General features: G+C 39.3%; 1 long non-coding RNA gene across 1 annotated transcript; it reads left to right on the forward strand.

The window, feature by feature from the left end:
• The first annotated feature begins 15486 nt into the window (after positions 1–15486).
• Positions 15487–20593, forward strand: Gm13485. The gene is made up of 3 exons (XR_001783612.1): positions 15487–17638; positions 18809–19022; positions 20345–20593. It is a non-coding gene; the product is annotated as a predicted gene 13485 (long non-coding RNA).

Below are 20593 nucleotides of genomic sequence, written 5' to 3' on the forward strand. Positions count from 1 at the left end.
CTGTCTACCAAAATTTGAGAAGCTCCACGAACTACCTTCTTGCTTCTGTGAACTCTCTCTCCCTTCCTTGATGTGATAGCCTGAAGGCCTTTTAAAATCATAATCCAAAGTAAATATGTTTGCTTATCAGTTATATCTGTCAAATATGTAGCCACAGAAATGTAAAGAACAATACAAACTTGGCTTCAAAGTCCCAGATATTATGGCGGTATAAAAATAAAAGCTTTACTTTTGTAGAGCAAAGCAATTGTTAGAACTCAGTCTTTTGGAATTGTGAAATGCTGTCCCAGGACCCAACATAATTATTGTCCTCAGTTGTTGTGATCAATCGTACTAGATCTTAATTACTTTGGGTTCCTTAATGTTCTATCATAGCAAAAGTGGGAGTGGGAGCTCATGAACCCCTCCCTGAAGGGATATGAGCAGCTCATGCTTACTGGAATGGAGACATTTTTTTCCAGTAGTACAGCTTCTTGAAGATGCTCATGTTCCTGTAGGTAGCGGCTCACCATGCTCTTGTAAGTGAACCTAGTTAAACTATTGGTTCACCAAGCTAGACTCAAGTGAAATGGTCTCTGATTTGTCATTGGGACCCTTTTTGGGGTGGATAGATATTTGTTTGTCTCCTCAGAAAAAGTTTACAGTGTAGGAGTAATGGTCCTGTATCTGTAACAGACCTAACTTAATTTTCTCTTGAAGCAAATGAAAGAAACCAGAAAGAAAGGGACAGAAAAGCAAAACAAACAAACAAAAAACAAACAGAAAACACTCATATATCTCTTACTGTAGTAGTTTGACACAAGCTTTTTTAAGAGACACTTCATATGTTTACACCAGCCATAGACATGTAACGGCAACAAGGGTGAAATATGAAAAAAAAATTCATTGCTCAGAAATTTCAAGGAAATCTCTCAGCTTTGATGTGCCAAACCTGATAGACCTCAGCTTTATAAGGTGAATAAGATTTCAGTCACAATGCAGTTAAGCTATCTTGGTAAAATTTCAGGGTCTAAACTAAGAAAAGTAAAGCTTTCACTTTGCCTGGATCATGCCACATTTAGACTTGTGTTGTCAGAACCTGATGTCAACTGGAACAATCTGAATATAGTAATGGCAAATATAAGTAGAAGCAAAACCAAATTATATGAGGAGCAGCTAGAACCATCAATGATTTAAGCCTAGGGGACATCAGACTATTTGGAGTATATGTTGGTTATCTTACCATATTTGGGAACTCTTGAGTATATAAAGGGATGCATCTCATTCTTGATTTATGTTCCTGATATTGGAACTTTCATGTGTATACAAGTTATAGGAGGAATTAGACAGAAGGAATTCTAACAAGTACTGAATGGTGGATTCATGTCTCACAGGTCACTTACCAACCATCATTGAGAGGCAATCAGCTGGTCATCAACTAAGTCCTTCATGATTATCATATCAGAATAGAGTTTGAGAATTTAATATCTTCTTTACCTCTAACACTGTATGTCCTACGAACTGTCAATCTTGAGATTTGATCTCCATATACTGATTATTTAATAAATATTGGTCATTTTTTATCAACTAGGGAACAAAGGACACATTGTTCCTGCCTCCTGAAGTGCTAAGCCCAACAGAAGAGCTAATTGTTAGGCAGATGATACACAAATAATTAATTTTCAATAGTGCAAGTCACTGTAGTGAGTACTTGGAACAATGGAATACCTGAAGATCATATCAAGTGATATTTATGATTAGCTCCAAAGCCTGAGTTAATTACTAGGAAACAAGTTGAGATTTGGAGTTGAGGTTCAGAAAAATTTCTTGGATTAGACACATGTAAAGGTAAAGTTTCTTATTCCTCAGACAATCTTGTAAGGACTTTAGCTCCTTCCTGCTTTGCTGAGGTATTATGGATATTGCCTGAGGACTGATTATCTGCTTTCTGGAAAGTTTCCTATTACAGCCTAGTCAATCAGCTTTGGACACTTATGGTGGCCCTTTTATTTTCATTGAATGATCATTTATTTGATTAGATATAACACAATGTCCTATTGCTAATTCCAACTCCCCCCACACACTCTGAGTTGTATTCTTAGATAATAACATTTCCTTCCTTATCCTTAACTTTAAAGCAAACATGCAGTCATATCAATACTAATCATAAAACCAAGAGGTTTTGAAAATGTCAACCACAATTTCAAACTTCAAATACTGATTATTTAACAAGGAAATACTGGCCACACCCAGTGCATCAGTCTGATGGTTACGGTTTACTGGCAGCTTGCTCTGGAATCATCTAGTAAACACCTCCGGCATGAATGGAGGGACAATTTAGCTTCCATCATGCCTTTGAGAATTGTCTTCTTCCAGTTAATAGAAGTGGGAAGAGCCTAAAGTGAGCAGCACCATTTTTCTTGGCCTAAAAGAGGGAAAGCTAGCTGAGTACCAGCATGCTTCTGTTTTTTGCTCTTGACTGAGAGTACAATGTGATCAGCTGCCTTAGGCTCCTGCTTTGGTGAATTCCCTTCTTTAATCGCCTGTGACCTCAAACTGAGTCAAGTAAACCATTCCTTCCTTAAGTTCCTTTTCAGAGTATTTTATCACACCAACAATCAACTAAAATATTCAGTGAATGCAACATTGTTACTGCATGAACACCATTCTTTAATGTATTTTAGAAGTCTATGGCTAGAAACCCTTCATTTAAATTAAACACAAAACTTAAAGGTATCTGATGACATGAAAGGAACACCCAGGGCTTATGAAGTTCTTCATAAGGGAGCGTGTCTATGTGTGTGAATTATTATTGAATTTATAGTTAGATTTTAATTAGTTAAGAAATTCAACATTGTGTAATAACATTTGACATGGTCCCTTCTGGGGACATTAAAAAGTGACACCTAAACATTGCTAAGTAAGGTTGTAGCTCAGCTAGTGTGACTTGTTACGGATACAAGTTGCTTTCTTATCTTTTTTTATTTCTGAGTCACTGAATTTTGTTAGGGTTGCTGGCAATTGTTTGGTGAAGAACTTACACGTGTCTACACTGATGAAGATATTCTCCACCCAATAATGATCGAATTTCAATACACCCCAGTTAGGGAGGGGTCTTCAACCCCTTCCTCTGTCTATGATGGAAGATAAACAGGTTTGGTAAGACTCTAATGAGCCTTAGTTACTGGGGACCCTCTGAGTGAGCCACACAGAGCCAGGGATTGATTGATGCAAAAGCAAGAAGAATTTATTGTGTCAGTGCGCTGGGGTTGTCCTGCACCTGAAGGAGAGGCGGTGAAAGTGGGTGGCCTGTTTGGCAAGTTTTTATACAGTTTCCAGGGGCATGATAGAGCATAAGCAATTAGGCACAATCTGATTGGCAGAACAGTGTGACTTTTAAACTGATTGCTCCTGAGGGAATGAGGTAGTAAGGGTTTCTCTTATCTGCAGGTGGCCACTGGGGTTGGTGTCCCCTGTGGTCTTTCTGAGGAATGTAATCAGCCTCTCCCTACTGAGGGGGAGGGGTACCTATGTGCTCTGTGACCTCTCTCTTCCAGGAGGGGAGGGGTGCGTGGTGGAATTTTCCCAAGGTCCTGAGCTGACCTTTTCAGTTTGATCTTGTGTAGATTTTTTTTGTGCAGATCACCACAGCTACTGTGAATTTGTGAGTATAACACCATGTCACATCCAGAGGACATGTTTCAGGCACTCCTCCTTATCACTCAGCTCTTATATTCCTTTCATCCTTTCTTCAAGATGTTTTCTGAGCCTTGGAAAGGGTGACCTTGATGACACACTTAGGAAAAACACTCACACTTATTCTCAGGACTTTGGCCAGCGGTGAGTTTCTGCACTCACCAAGACTGAGAGCTGCAGCAAGCTATCAGGCGAAACATACATTTTCAGAAGGCAGTTTGATAAGATTTCCATTTTTATCAAAATAACAATGGTGGCTTCCTTTCTACGGGTGAAGTGCTGAATAATACTAATATTTTCATGTTCTTATATGAATGAGGTTTTATTTTTTTATTTAAAAGACTAGGTTCATAAGATGATCATTATTTTGTGATCTGTGAGTCCATGAGCTTTGACCAGGTTTACATGCATTTCATGCTGTGGTACACATCTCAAATCCAAAGTAGTTGGCAACTGCATTACTTGCATGCCACCACATCATGGTGCACTTACTGTCAGGCAAGTCTTTGTTGTCCCAGTGTGCACCACTGGGTAATTTCTGATTTTTCTACTCCAGTGGCCAACCTGCCTAGTAACTGTCAACATTATGAAATCTAGACAGCAGAGAGGACATTTCTAGCTCATAAACATAACTCTTAAAAATAAGAATAGTTCGTAAGATTATGTTTTTGGCATGCTTTTACATCTACAATCTTATTGTGCTAAAGTATTCACAGTAACCTTATAAGTAGGTCCTGCTATGAGTGTTCCATTACAAATGAAAAAAAAAAAAAAACTTTCCTAGATGTGTAACACATAAGTTACTTATTCCAAGGTTATTTTAGCACATAGCATTAAAACTAGAATTTGTTTTTCCTGCCAAGATTCCTGTGTGTAGCTTTGGCTATTCTGCAACTCCCTCTGAAGACCAATTTTACCTGGAACTCACCAAGATCTCTCTGCCTCTGCCTCCTGAGTGCTGGGATTAAAGGGATGTGCTACCATCACCCAGCTTAAACTAGAATTTGCATTAGGACTTCTAACCACTCAGTTACATACTAATTGTAAAAATAATAAATTGAAACTTGTCTTTTAAAATATCATAGAGTTAATTTACTTTGGTAGTGATTTTATTTTTTTATGACTTGCTTGTGAATTGGATCGCTTGAAATTTTATATTCTCTGCGACATATCAAATTGAAATATGTCCTGTGTGCTGAGAATTTGGGGTTTCATGTCTGAATTTTGATTTAATCTTAGTAGGTAATTAGGACAAGGGACTATGGATTCTGTCTTCTTGTTGATAGTAAATCAATCAAGTCTTATATCATGGAAATGGATGAATTTGAAATATGTGTGTGTGTGTGTGTGTGTGTGTGTGTGTGTTAGTGCATACATGTTATATAACCACAGGTGAAGTATTCAAACTGGAGATTATCCTGTTTAAAATTTCTACCTGAACTGTCATTTGTAAGGTCTTGTACCTTCCACAATGCAATCTAATTTATTTTCAGAAAAGCTGCTTGCTGTGTCATGTGGGATTCAGAGATAGAATAAAGATGAAGCTCAACTCAATGGGCAAAGAAAACCTTCTGGGTAAAACGTACACATTGTATCAAAGTGGAAACTGGAACAGATATCCACTCTGGTCACCTGATTTCAGTTCCAGAGCCTGTCATTTGCTGAACAGGTTTTTCTCTTCCATGCAGTTATTTTCACAGATTTGACTTTTTAGTATGTTTGTAGCTAGATGTTGTTGATTGGAAGTATGCCCATATTGCTATAGTTGCAACTTTGAGGTTTGTTAGCCATTCACTAATTCATTAGCTCCTTAGACCTAAATGAAGAAATAAGGACAATTATTCTCACAATTTGTTGTCTTTCCTGGGCAATCATTTTATTGTGATAAAACGTGCTATAATGACCTTGAGCAAGGAAATATTTCGCCTTGATATTTCACCGAAACAAGCACTTTTTGATTAGGAATCACTTATTTTTCAATTTCTCTAAGGATTTTAAAACGCCACTCTTGGGTGAAGTGCTGAATAATACAACTATTTTCATGTTCTTATATGAATGAGGTTTTATTTTTTATTTAAAAGACCAGGTTCATAAAATGATCATTATTTTGGCAATTTATGATTGCAGGCAAAAATAAAGCCCCATTGCTTATCTCTAGCCGTGGCACCAGTCAGCAGTGCTGCGTGGGAAGATTGAGAGAGTTTCTTAATCAACATTTCTATAAATCTTTGATATCTGCTTATTTACTTTCTGTAGAAAAGCATCCTCTTCGTGTTTGATGTTCTAGAAGCAAGGGCCTGTCTCTTTTGCGTTTGATTATAGAATGAGGTCTCCTCCCCGGGAGCACACGTGGGTAGAGCCTGCTGTTTGCCTGTCTCTCTCAGGCAAGAAGCAAGAGGAGGAAGGAGAATATTTTGTATTTGTGCTACTGGTGGAGCCTCAAATTATTTGTTCCTTTATACTCCCTTCCAACTGGTGGCTTCAGTGGGTAGCAGAATGACAGACAGTATGCAGAATCCTGGAGAAAACACCTTGCAATGCTTTCCAATTCTGTCTACTAGGTTTGTTGCATGAGCATTGTTTGCAGATATGTGTTTCCTTCTGCCACACTGGTGTTTAATCAAACAGCTAATAAGGAAAACCAGCCTGGTCTGAGTGTAGCGTTCTACCAAATATTTGAATAGAAATTAGGTGGTTATTACAGAAAAGGAAAAAAAAAAAAAAGGCCAGTGTTTAGAATCTGGCCCTGTTTCAAAAACTATTAAATTTTATTGGTTCTAGTAATGTGTCAGTCTCTTCGTGGTTATGGGGCTGACGTTTCGTTCCTTTTTATGAGAAGGGAATTAGATTAATTGGTATGGGATGTTGTTTGGAAGCTCTTGCTTAAGGGTTGGTTCTGAGTTCAGTTCGTTCCTTGAAAAGAATGAAACTGGCAGGGACTGGGTCAGTTTCCTATTATGTCTTTTAGCCTTTTCCAGGCAAGTGGGCTTCATCAAACTACAGGGATGCCTGGCTCTATTGTAAACGGCCAAAGGAAATGTCTTCCTAAGGAAACTGTAAAGTCAATTTTCTAACATTGTCATTTACAAGCTTTTCACAGAAGGAAAATAAGGACAAAAATCTTGAGCAGGGGACCTATATAAAACATACATATTAAATATATATATATAAATATATTATAATAAATATATAATATATGTAAAAGATATATAAAAAATCTTATATAAACATACAAATACATATACATACCCTGAGATCCAGGAAATGGAAGAACTCTTTATCTGGTAGAGGGTCTCACTGCCCCTGTTAGCTCTACTGACCCATGAGGGGAAGTCATGCTGGATTTGAAATAGACTTCATGGTGATGATTCAGCCTTTTTAATAGCCTCTCAGACTGGATTGGAATTTTATTCATGTAGACTAATTTAAATGACATTCTTAATAAATCAGCAATTTACATTGTCATTAAACACCTGAGACATTAAAATTAAAACAGCATCATTCTTTATTTATTAATCTGCCCAACACATATTCGTTGAGTATCCCGTGAGAGGCAGACATAGGTATTTGTGAGATGAAGTGAGTAAAACAGAAATGGCTTTGTTTTCTTGAAACCTTCACCTAATGGAGTCTCAGATAATTGTGAGAAAGTTTCATTAATGCTATGCTTTCTATTGTAAGTGGGGAAGGCTGTGCTCATTCTCCCAACAGCTCCTGTAGTCACAACCTCTCTCTATGGGTTGTAGCATGCTTTTGTTGATTCACGTAGGGTCTGTGTTTCTGATTCCCTTGACACAGCATCAATGCTGTTTGAGAGAGTAGACTCTGCTGTTGTAGTCCCTGCAATAATGTTAGCTTAGCAAAAACAGCTTCTGCTGGTACCTTATTTACCCGATTCCTACAGGAAGCAGGTGGAGTACTGTAGCTGTGTTCTTGTTCTGGTCTTTAGGAACTTAGAAAGTACTGTATATTCAAAATTATGCAAAAGTATATCACCTTGCTCCTTTTAAACTTAATTGTTTTTATGGAGATGTAAACTTCTATTTTATATCTATTCATTGTGGATATGTTTTAAGTGAATCTGGAACTTATTAGTTATATAATCTGTGTAAAGTCTCCAAAAAAGCCAATGTTTTGATAGTTTGTAAAGCATCAATGGAATTATTGTTCATTTCATTTCCAGATGTTGTTACCATGGAATGCACATGTGGCCATGACCATTAGTGTATCATATATTGTGTGTTTTAGGATTTTTTTTTCATAGTTATGTTTAAAAACACATGAATTATGAGCAGTGTATTAACCATGAGATAACAACTCTGCATGGCCAATTTTGGGTTTTAACTTAATTGGACTTAGAACAGATCAGGACCTCAGTGAGGCACTTGTGTGCATGTGTATGCAGGCATGTCCAAAGAGGATTGCCACAGGGGAATGACATGCTCTGAATGTGGGTGGTATTAAGCAATGAGTCTTGAGGTTAATAAGAAGGAAAGAGGAAAGCCAGCTGAGTTCTGTTTTTTTCCTCTTTCTACTTTCTGATCGATGAAATGTGAGCCAACAGCCTTGAGCTACAACCATGAAAAGGAGTCAGTCCAGATAGCCAACCTTCCCTGCCATGATGCCTGGATCTTGGGCCCAAACAAATCACTCTCCTCTCAGATTGCTTTCTGTCAGGTGTTTTGGTCACAGCAGTGAGAAGAATTAACTAATACAAGCCAAGAAAGGAACAAGGGAAACGCACAAACACAGGAACTTGCAACAGCAGAAGCAGTTACCAAACCCAGGTATAAAGGGTTAAAGGAATGGAGCAGTTAATTTACCAGAACTCTATTCTCAGGCCATCTGGTATACTTGTTTGATTGACTTTGCAATAACTTCTATGAGAATTATTAACTTAGAAAGAAAGAAAGAAAGAAAGAAAGAAAGAAAGAAAGAAAGAAAGGAAGGAAGGAAGGAAGGAAGAAAGAAAGAAAGAAAGAAAGAAAGAAAGAAAGAAAGAAAGAAAGAAAGAAAGAAAGAAAGAAAGAAAGGAAGGAAGAAAGAAAGGAAGAAAGAAAGGAAGAAAGAAAGAAAGAAAGAAAACTATCTTACTTTCTCCCATGTCTCCATTGTTCCCTGTCTACATATCAATGCCAGTTGTCCCTTTAGACCAAATCCAGCTAGAATGAAGCACACACAAGCCTGAGAAAAGAGCCTTGCAGGGGTCAGGCTCCATGTCCTGTGACATGGACAGAGCACAGGAAAAGCAAGGAATGAATCTGTAAGTACACAGAACAAAGAAGGTACAGATGGGGTTGAGAGGGATCAATACAATTTTTCATTCACTTTCATAGCATTCTCGAGAGGAAGCAAACCAACTACAAATACAAAACAAGCTTGGTTTTCTCTAATAAGCTTTGTTTCTTTTGTGTCGGAATGGATTTCCATCCTCCCACTGTTTTAAGTTGACATTTAGCTTTACATATTTTCAAACCAATGTGATGATTCAGTACATGCTTACAATATATAATCATGAATCATAAGTAACTTTTCCATTTCAAATATGTATTACTTCTTTCATTGAGGAACCTCTGTCTCCTAGTTTATCCATATATATACATAATTTGTATGAATTAAAGTCACCACATTGTACCAATCATAGTTTCCAAAAAATTAGGAATTAGTTAGTCAAGAGGTTCTCAATGATATTTCTTTTCTTATTAAATTTTTTTACATATATGAGTACTTTGCCTGTATGTCTATAAGTGCATCACATATATGCCATGCCCCAAAAGGCTAGAAAAAGTGTCTGACCCATCTGAGAACTAGTTACAGATGATTGACAACTAATGACAGGTGGTAGATTACCTGCCATATGGACACTGGGAACTGAACTCTGGTCCTTGCAAAAGGAGCAAGTGCTCTTAACTGCCAAGCCACCTCTTCCTTCAGCCCTGCATTCAACAGTTTTGCCTTGAGTAACTGGAACTTTTACTCATCTCCTCTTTAGCATTTCCTCGATGAAAATAAAACCCAGGAGATGGGAGTCCAAGAAGATATCTCAGGAAGTAAAGTCACTTGCCACCAAACCTGGCAACCCAGGGTCAATTCCAAGTTCCCATACAATAGAAGGAAAAAACTGGTTCCTACAAATTGTCATCAGATCTCCACATAGAAGCCACGACACCATACATGACCCATGAACACCGGCATCTACATAAAATAAATAAATAAACAAGAAAACACACATGATTAAAAGTTTCTTAAAACAAATGACACAGATCTTTTTTTCTTGGATATTTTATTTATTTACATTTAAAATGTTATCCCTTTTCCCAGTTTCCTCTCCAGACCCCCGACCCCGTTTCTATAAGGGGGCTCATTGACTCACCCACCCACTCCCACCTCCCTGCCCTCATATTCCCCTACACTGGGGCATCGAGCCTTCACAGGACCAAGGGCCTCTCCTCCCATTGATGTCCTACAAGGCCATCTTCTGCTAATATGTGGCTGGAGTCATGGGTTGCTTCATATGTACTCTTTGATTGGTAGTTTAGCTGATGGGGATCTGGTTGGTTGATATTGTTGTTATTCCTATGGGGTTGCAATCCCCTTAACCTCTTTCAGTCCTTTCTCTAACTCCTTCGTTTGGGACCCGGTTCTCCATCCAATGGTTGGCGGTGAGCATCTACCCCTGTATTTGTCAGGCTCTGGCAGTACCTCTCTGGAGACAGCTATATCAGACTCCTGTCAGCATGCACTTCTTGGCATCCATAATAGTGTCTGCATTTGATGACTGTATATAGGATGAATCCCTAGGTGGAACAGTCTCTGGATGGCATTTCCTTCAGTTTCTGCTCCATACTTTGTCTCCATATTGCCTCCTGTGAGTATTTTGCTCCCCCTGCTAAGAAGCACTGAAGCATCCACACTTTGGTCTTCCTTCTTCTTGAGCTTCATATGGTCTGTGAATTGAATCTTGGGTATTCCAAGCTTTTGGGCTAATATCCACTTATCAGTGAGTGCATACCATGTGTGTTCTTTTGTGACTGGGTTACCTCACACAGGATGATATTTTCTAGTTCCATCTATTTGCCTAAGAATTTCATGAAGTCATTGTTTGTTAGCTAAGTAATACTCCATTGTGTAAATGTACCAAATTTTCTGTATCCGTTCTTCTGTTGAAGGACATCTGGGTTCTTTCCAGCTTCGGTCTATTATAAATAAGGCTTCTATAAACATAGTGGAGCATGTGTCCTTGTTATAGGTTAGCACATCGTTTGGGTATATGACCAGGAGTGGTATAGCTGGGTGCTCAGATAGTACTATGTCCAGTTTTCTGAGGAAACACCAGGCTGATTTCCAGAGTGGTTGTACCAGCTTGCAATCTCACCACCAATTGAAGAGTGTTCCTCTTTCTCCACATCCTTGCCAGCATCTGCTGTCACCTGAGTTTTTGATCTTAGCCATTATGACTGGTGTGAGGTGGAATATCAGAGTAGTTTTGATTTGCATTTCACTAATGACTAAGGATGTTGAACATTTCTTTAGGTATTTCTCAGCCATTTTATATTCCTCAGTTGAAAATTATTTGTTTAGCTTTGTACCCCATTTTTATTTTTACTTTTTAAAATTTTTATTTATTTTTATTATGTATTTTCCTCAATTACATTTCCAATGCTATCCCAAAAGTCCCCCATACCCTCCCCCCAACTCCCCTACCCACCCATTCCCACTTTTTGGCCTTGGCATTCCCTGTAGTGGGGCATATAAAGTTTGCGTGTCCAATGGCCTCTCTTTCCAGTGATGGCCGACTAGGCCATCTTCTGATACATATGCAGCTAGAGTCAAGAGCTCCAGGGTACTGGTTAGTTCATAATGTTGTTGCACCTACAGAGTTGCAGATCTCTTTAGCTCCTTGGATACTTTCTCTAGCTCCTCTATTGGGGGCCCTGTGATCCATCCAATGGCTGACTGTGAACATCCACTTATGTGTTTGCTAGGGCCTGGCCTAGTCTCACAAGAGACAGCTACATCTGGGTCCTTTCAGCAAATGCTTGCTAGTGTATGCAATGGTGTCATCGTTTGGAGGCTAATTATGGGATGGATCCCTGGATATGGCAGTCTCTAGATGGTCCATCCTTTTGTCTCAGCTCCAAACTTTGTCTCTGTAACTCCTTCCATGGGTGATTGTTTCCAATTCTAAGAAGGGGCAAAGTGTCCACACTTTGGTCTTCGTTGTTCTTCAGTATCATGTGTTTTACAAATTGTCTCTTATATTTCGAGTATACTAAGTTTCTGGGCTAATATCCACTTATCAGTGAGTACATATTGTGAGAGTTCCTTTGTGATTGGGTTACCTCACTCAGGATGATGCCCTCCAGGTCCAACCATTTGCCTAGGAATTTCATAAATTCATTCTTTTTAATAGCTGAGTAGTACTCCATTATGTAAATGTACCACATTTTTTGTATCCATTCCTCTGTTGAAGGGCATCTGGGTTCTTTCCAGCTTCTGGCTATTATAAATAAGGCTGCTATGAACATAATGGAGCATGTTTCTTTCTTACTAGTTGGAACATCTTCTGGATATATGCCCAGGAGAGGTATTGCGGGATCCTCCAGTAGTACTATGTCCAATTTTCTGAGGAACCACCAGACTGATTTCCAGAGTGGTTGTACAAGACTGCAATCCCACCAACAATGGAGGAGCGTTCCTCTTTCTCCACATCCTCGCCAGCATCTGCTGTCACCTTAATTTTTGAACTTAGCCATTCTGACTGGTGTGAGGTGGAATCTCAGGGTTGTTTTGATTTGCATTTCCCTGATGATTAAGGATGCTGAGCATTTTTTCAGGTACTTCTTAGCCATTCAGTATTCCTCACGTGAGAATTCTTTGTTTAGCTCTGAGCACCATTTTTTAATGGGGTTATTTGATTTTCTGGAGTCCATCCTCTTGAGTTCTTTATATATATTGGATATTAGTCCCCTATCTGATTTAAGATAGGTAAAGATCCTTTCCCAATCTGTTGGTGGTCTTTTTGTCTTATTGATGGTGTCTTTTGCCTTGCAGAAGCTTTGCAGTTTCATGAGGTCCCATTTGTCAATTCTCGATCTTACAGCACAAGCCATTGCTGTTCTATTCAGGATTTTTTCCCCTGTGCCCATCCATATCTTCAAGGCTTTTCCCCACTTTCTCCTCTATAAGTTTCAGTATCTCTGGTTTTATGTGGAGTTCCTTGATTCACTTAGATTTGACCTTAGTACAAGGAGATAGGAATGGACCAATTCTCATTCTTCTACATGATAACCACCAGTTGTGCCAGCACCATTTGTTCAAAATGCTATCTTTCTTCCACTGGATGGTTTTAGCTCCCTTGTCAAAGATCAAGTGACCATAGGTGTGTGGGTTCATTTCTGTGTCTTCAATTCTATTCCATTGGTCTACTTGTCTGTCACTATACCAGTACCATGCAGTTTTTATCACAATTGCTCTGTAGTAAAGCTTAAGTCAGGCATGGTGATTCCACCAGAGGTTCTTTTATCCTTGAGAAGCGGTTTTGCTATCCTAGGTTTTTTGTTATTCCAGATGAATTTGCAGATTGTTCTTTCTAATTTGTTGAAGAATTGAGTTGGAATTTTGATGGGGATTGCATTGAATCTGTAGATTGCTTTTGGCAAGATAGCCATTTTTACAATGTTGATCCTGCCAATCCATGAGCATGGGAGATCTTTCCATCTTCTGAGATCTTCTTTAATTTCTTTCTTCAGAGACTTGAAGTTCTTATCGTACAGATCGTTCACTTCCTTAGTTAGAGTCACGCCAAGATATTTTATATTATTTGTGTCTATTGAGAAGGGTGTTGTTTCCCTAATTTCTTTTTCAGCCTGTTTATTCTTTGTATAGAGAAAGGCCATTGACTTGTTTGACTTAATTTTATATCCAGCTACTTCACCGAAGCTGTTTAACAGGTTTAGGAGTTCTCTGGTGGAATTTTTATGTACCCCATTTTTAATAAGGTTATTTGGTTCTCTGGAGTCTAACTGCTTGATTTCTTTGTATATATTGGATATTAGCCCCCTATCTGATGTAGGGTTGGTAAAGATCTTTTCCCAATCTGTTGGTTGATATTTTGTCCTATTGGCAGTGTCCTTTGCCTTACATAAGCTTTGCAATTTTATCAGGTCCCATTTGTTGATTCTTGATCTTAGAGCATAAGCCTTTGGTGTTCTGTTCAGGAATGTTCCCCCTGTGCCCATGTATTTGAGGCTCTTCCCCCCTTTCTCTTCTATTAATTTCAGTGTATCTGGTTTTATGTGGAGGTCCTTGATCCACTTGGACTTGAGCTTTGTACAAGGAGATAAGAATGGATCAATATGTATTCTTCTACATGTTGACCACCAGTTGAACTAGCACCATCTGTTGAAAATGCTGTCTTTTTTTCCCACTGGATGGTTTTAGCTCCCTTGTCAAAGATCAAGTGACCATAGGTGTGTGGGTTCATTTCTGGGTCTTCAATTTTATTCATTTGAGCTACCTGCCTGTTTTTGTACCAATACCATACAGTTTTTTATCACTATTGCTCTATAATACAGCTTTAGGTCAGTGATGGTGATTCCCTCATAAGTTCTTTTATTGTTGAGAGAAGTTTTTGCTATCCTGATTTTGTTGTTGTTGTTATTCCAAATGAATTTGCAAATTTTTCTTTCTAACTCTATGAAGAAGTGAGTTGGAATTGAAAGACTCTGAAAGGAGCCCCTCACTCAGGCCTCAGGACAATAGCGGACACCCAAGAACTCACGACAGACCGAGCTTGTTGCAAACCACATGAGGCTTTATTTGGGGAAAGCCAGAGCTCTGGGGACGACTCATATCCCACACAGGGGTAGAGGAGTCGACCTCCAGGGGAAAAAGGTCCCAGTTTTTATAGGCCCTCAGGGGAGAAAGGAGAAAGGGGGGGGGGGGAGTAGAGGATTTCCAGATGTAAACAATGTCTATTCTCAAGAAATGGGTATGGGAGGGGTACAAGGAAAGAGTCTAATGAAGGTGCAGCAATGGGCACACACCTGATCAGAACAATGGCAGACACACAGGTTCAAGGAGCGGCCAGAGCATTGTGCACCTCTATTTTTCTAAATCAGTGAAGCTAGTTCTGCTAACACTGACGTCTATCTTGCCAATTTCAGGGCTTCTGTGTCCTTTTACATTCTGCCAGGATCTTTCAGAATGCTGATGGGGATTGCATTGAATCTGTAGATTGTTGTTGGCAAGATGGCCATTTTTACTGTATTAATCCTGCCAATCCATGAGAATGGGAGATCTTTCCAACTTCTCAGATCTATGATTTCTTTTTTTAGAGACTTGAAGTTCTTACAATACAGATCTTTCATTATGAAAAAAATCCTACCTTTTTTTTTTTTCTGAAAATATTAGGGAATTACTTGGCTAAGTTAATGTAAGAAAATATCTACTTAAAATTTGGTGGAGTTTTCTCAGTTGATTATTCAAACAAACAAATAAATAAATAATAAATAATTGATAAATTTAGAAGTTAATACTCACTTATATAAGTCTTGGGTTCTCTGGTTATTAGATAGTTATTGACAGAAATCACTAAAAAAGATTGAAAATGGGGAGAAGTTTTCTGTAAAACAAGAAGAATGGATAAAGGATTGCTATATTTGTAGGCTTTTTCACACAGTATAACTTGTACAGATTTTTTAGATAACAGATTAGAAATAATTTGAAGAACCTATTTGCAGAAAAATAACTCTCTCCTACTTTTGCAAGGGGAGACAGCATCTACCAAATATTTATTTTATATAGAATTTTAGTTTTTAATGATAAAATTTGGGCATGGAGAAGATTTTCTCAAATTCTGTACAAAGTTTTGGACACAGTACATAATGCTTTTCTTAGCTACTCCCTGTGTGCATTCTTTGTATCCATATAGAATCCCAGGGTCTTCCCACTGAATGAAAAGGACTTTCCAATGCCACTGTTGCAAAGAGAATGAAGAACATCTTCCTTCTCCAGGAACAGGGACCATCTTTAATATAATCCAATTTGTGGCTAGAGGAATAACGCAGTGGTACAGTACTTCCCCTGGGCTCAATCTACAATTCTGTACAAAAACCAAGCAAGCCCAAACTTATTCAACCTAATAATAGAGCAAACTTCCTATCATAGTTCATATGCAAGAGTGAACCATAGCTCTTTGTGTACTCAAGTATGTAGTGAGAAGTTTGGTTTCTTTAAAAGCAGAAAAATGTTACAGGAATTGGGTTTTGTTTTGATCCCAGGTGTGGTAAATGGGGCTGCTTCACAGTAGCACACTATCATTTGCCTCGTGCTCTGACAGGGGCATATTTTTGCCAGCTGCAGATAGTTTTTGCAAGTGTATGACATTTGGAATTCTGGAGACTCTTGAGAGGGTATAAAAAATGCTAGAGCTCCGAGGAGAGCAGAGGCCTGTTGTGGCTGCTGCTGTTCATGCTGCTGCTGGTTGCTGCTGCTGTTGCTTTGCTGGTTAGAGCTATCCTGACAGCAAGATCAAAATTGCCCCAGGGAACTTGATGCTCCTAATCAGCAGGTTGCAGTCTAATGATATTGATGCCCCCTTTCCCCTCTAGCTTTCTTTCTCTACTACCTAGTGCTGGGGGTGGGGGGAGCCGAGGGTGGAAGGGATAAGGGTGGAAAGGGTGATAGAAATAGAAGCCCATAAAGTACCCAAAATCCAGTTACACAAATACGTGTAAGCAAACTAATCATAACTAGAGAAATAATGTTATATGATTTCAAGCGGTAGATAGAAATTTTAGTATTGTTTTGCAACAGCTTGTGTTATGAAGTAATGACATCAATATGTATCTCATAGTATCACTATGATTATTATGTTTGTAAAGAACTCAAGCTAGAATTGGACTCACAGTAAATGCTAAAGAATTGCTTAATGAGTAAACAAATCCATCCATCAGTAATTCTGCTCTGCTGTTGCCACATGGATTCTAATCTTTATGTTAGGCATTACAGTACTCTTTTCGGTATGATTCCTATTCTCTTTCTTTCACACTTCATCTCTTAAGTCTTAACATTCAAATTCTGCCTTTCAACATCTTTCTTGACAGTGCTTGTCTGTACCAGCCTCACCTGTATTCTCTGTAGCACATCTGCGCAAATGCAGCATCTAACATATATTCTTCTTACTAAGGGCTCTAAGCCTGGAGGAAGGCAGTAGGATTCTGACATTTCTAGGTTCAACCTGTAGAATTTACAGGATGCGACTCCTAGATAGAAACAAAAGATACCCAGTTTAAACAAGCGTCCTAACAAAGCAGATATAAGTCCCTAATCAAGAAACACTGATCAAAATAATCTCTTCTTTGGTTATGGAAAGATCTTTATCAACAAAACTGTAAACGTCTTGTTTTCCTGTATCTCTCCCTGTGCTGATGGAATTATGACTGCTACTGAATAATATTGTTTTTTTTTACTGCAAGAGCTCTGGGTGTGGTCCAGGATATGTAACTAGGGACTGGGAAGGACAAAGAGAATTATGCATGGATAATTTACCTAGTGGCAGCTACACTGTGTCATGGATGCTTACAAGTTCACATTTGTACATGTTTCTGGAGCCAGCGAAGACAGGATAGTTATCCCTACTGAAGGTAACTATATTACTTTAAATTTTTCAAATGTCAGCTGGCTTTTTGCTGGAGCTATGTAATCCTCTGCAATGTGATATGCAGCTCACTCATGAATCTGTGGTCTTAAATCTGTTTCTTCTGACACTGAGTCTCCTCTTGGGGACAATAGGGAAAACAGTGAAAGCTTTCTCGTGACAATAGCAGAGGACAAGGTGATATCAGAGATGTGGAAGTCCATTTCAAGCCTCTGGCTATATTGCATCAGTCACACCAAGGAAGAAGCCCATTGAAGAGGGAAGAAGCTCTAAATTGTATGACAAAAGTTATAAATGCAGGTGGGTGAAAATAGTTGATATCATTTTCCCCAAAGAATGATGATGGTGCTCTTTGTAATATTACCTTTCTGTACATATCCTTTGGTGGTTGAATAGGTTTGGCCTCCGTAGACTCATGTATTTGAATGCTTGGCTGATAAGGAGTGGCACTATTAGAAGGTGTGTCCTTGTTGGAGGAAGTTTGTCACTGTGTGGGTGAGCTTTGAGGTCTCCTGTGCTTTTAAGCTCTGCCCAGTGTGGAATTTTAGCTTCCTCCTGTGGGGAAAAAATGGTGTCCACTCGGGGCTGGGGGCACTGGGTGGATGCAGGGAGTCTGACTACGCTCAACCCCATGGAAACACTGGGCGGGTGTTGGACTGGGAGAAGCCACAGGATCCCATTCCAGGGGTGAGGAAAGGGTACAGTCTGAGGTCCCCACAGAACTGCCGGACTCTCGGGCACCACAGACTGCTGGGCACCACGGAAGAGCCAGTTCTGGGGTTCCTAGGCCGCACAGAGGCCAGGGACGACAGCTCCTCATTCTCAAACATCTCAGACAAGGCTGTATGTTGTGGGAGAGCTGAAAACAAAGTGGAGACGCTCAGGTGGACTCTGGTCCAGGGGACAAAGGGAAAAGTGTAGGGAGAGCTCTAGCAGGTTACCATGGGGAGGAGAGAGTCTGGCTAGCTCAGGTGGCTGGCTCAGCGGGTGGCTTGGATGGCTGGAGTGCAGGGAGGCCACCCAGTGGGAGGTCAGAAGCACAGCTTGTTAGGGGGAAACCTGGTCCATTGCTCCAGCATGGTGAATCCTGATGAGAAGAGACAATCCACGGTTTTACCGCATTTATTGTAGAAAGGCAGAGAGAAGGAGACAGTAGAGAAGCAGAGGCCTCATGGAGAGGGGGGAGAAGGGAGGGTAGAAGGAAGGTGAGAGGCAAGAGTAAGAGCAAGAAGGTAAGAGAGGGAGCAAGAGAGCAAGGAGGGGGCAAGCAGCTCCTTTTATAATGGGCTGAACCTACCTAGCTGTTGCCAGGTAACCGTGAGGTGGAGCATACCTGGCTGTTGCTGGGTAACTGTGGGGGTGGAGTCCAGACAGCCTATGTTAATGGTGGCTACAGAATTATGGACCTGGGGACTTGTGTCAGGAGCTTATGTCTGGGAGCATGACAAAGAGGCTTTCCATCTCTTGCAGATTAATCTGCTGGGTCTCAGGGGTTTGAACCTAGCTCAGCCAGCAAACAGGCTACCTTTTAATGTCCCACATCCTCCTAGCTGCCTGAAGAAGAAAATCTCCTCCTGGCTGCCTTCAGCTGAAGATATGGAACTCTTGGCTTCTCCAGCAGCATGTCTGCCTGCGTAATGTCATGCTTCTCACCATGATGATAATGGACTGAACCTCTGAAACTGTAAGTCATCCTCAATTAAATATTTGCCTTTTTAAGAGTTGTCTTGGTCATGGTGTCTATTCATAGCAATAAAACTCTAACTAAGACAGGTTCCATCCTAACACTGCATTGAAGGCCAGTTCTCTGTATATATCATCTAGGGGTTTTGTTTGTTTGTTTGTTTGTTTGTTTGCTTTAGCAAACAACCTTACAACACTGAGTAAGCAAGAAATGTCCTCTGTTCAGTACAGGGAATGTTACACATAAAACACACGTGAATGCTACTTCACACACTGTGGAATAAAAAAAAATTACCTTGCATTTCACAGACTTTCTGTCACTCAGATAATATGTTACACTTCATTTAACAAAAACATCAAATGCAAAATCAAGACATTTGCTGTACAATAAGCCTATCTGCTACTTGAACAAGGTTTGAGGAATTGTTAACATGATGTGATTGAATCCAGGAAACTAGACCAAGAACTGTGACTGAAAAATGATAAAGATGCTACCGATTTGCTTTGCAGTGGCAGAGCATCTTGTCATCAGTTATGATACAACCATTGGCTCCATCTCTATTAAGCACAATGTTACTTAGTAAACTGTCAAGGAACAGCCCAACTTAGTAAAACTAAAGAAACACCTTGGGGATGAAAAAGAATTATAACAGTTTCCTCAGCTCCTGGGAAGGCCATGCTGTGTCTTTGTTGAAAATATAACCTGCCATGACCAAATATATATATACACATACTACGGACATACACTCCACATCAAAATAACAGATATCTTATTATGGTGTTTTGTATTAGAATGGGAATATAGTTCACATGCTCAGAAGAATTCCTTTATATTGTTTCATTTTTTTTTAAACTTACAGATAGAGAATATACATCATTGCTACTGGTACTGGATCTGATATACAAATATTTGTAAACTAGTCTAAGAGAGATAGCTTTTAGTCTTACTTCATCTTTATCTGCTATAGAATTTTAGGTAAATCACACAACCAGCAAATATTCTTATAAGAGAAAAAATTACATGAATAAATAGAAGTGGTCTTTGAGCATATACCTAATGATCCATACAAATAGTAGATAAAGAGGCAGAGGCAAACATGGAGTCTACAGGATAGTTACCATCACTTTTTGATATTTGAGGATGCTGGGGTCCAGATCCATGGGTGCACAAGCTGCTTGTGGAGTATTTACATATACTATACATGTTCTTTTATATAGCTCATACCTGTACCCTTCAACCTCTAGATGTATAGCCATTGATACAACATAAAATCCTTTGTAAAAGATTTATTTATTTTTTTCTGTATGTCCTGTGTGTTGCAGGGAAGCAAGATCAAGGCATTGGATCTCCTGGAGCTGGAGATACAGGTGCTTCTGAGCTGCCTTGCTACATGCTGGTATCTGAACAATTGTACTCTGGAAGCATAAGTGCTCTACTCCAGAGCCAGCTCTCCAGAATCATAAGGCAGGTGTTCTGCAAACAGTTGTCACTCTTTTTTTGGTTTGGGGAATGGAGAGAAGAAAAGCCTGTACTTTTATCCACACAAATAGTATATATTATTTTTTCCTGAA

Source organism: Mus musculus, chromosome 2 (genome assembly GCF_000001635.26).
Source record: "Mus musculus strain C57BL/6J chromosome 2, GRCm38.p6 C57BL/6J".
Lineage (NCBI taxonomy): Eukaryota > Metazoa > Chordata > Mammalia > Rodentia > Muridae > Mus > Mus musculus.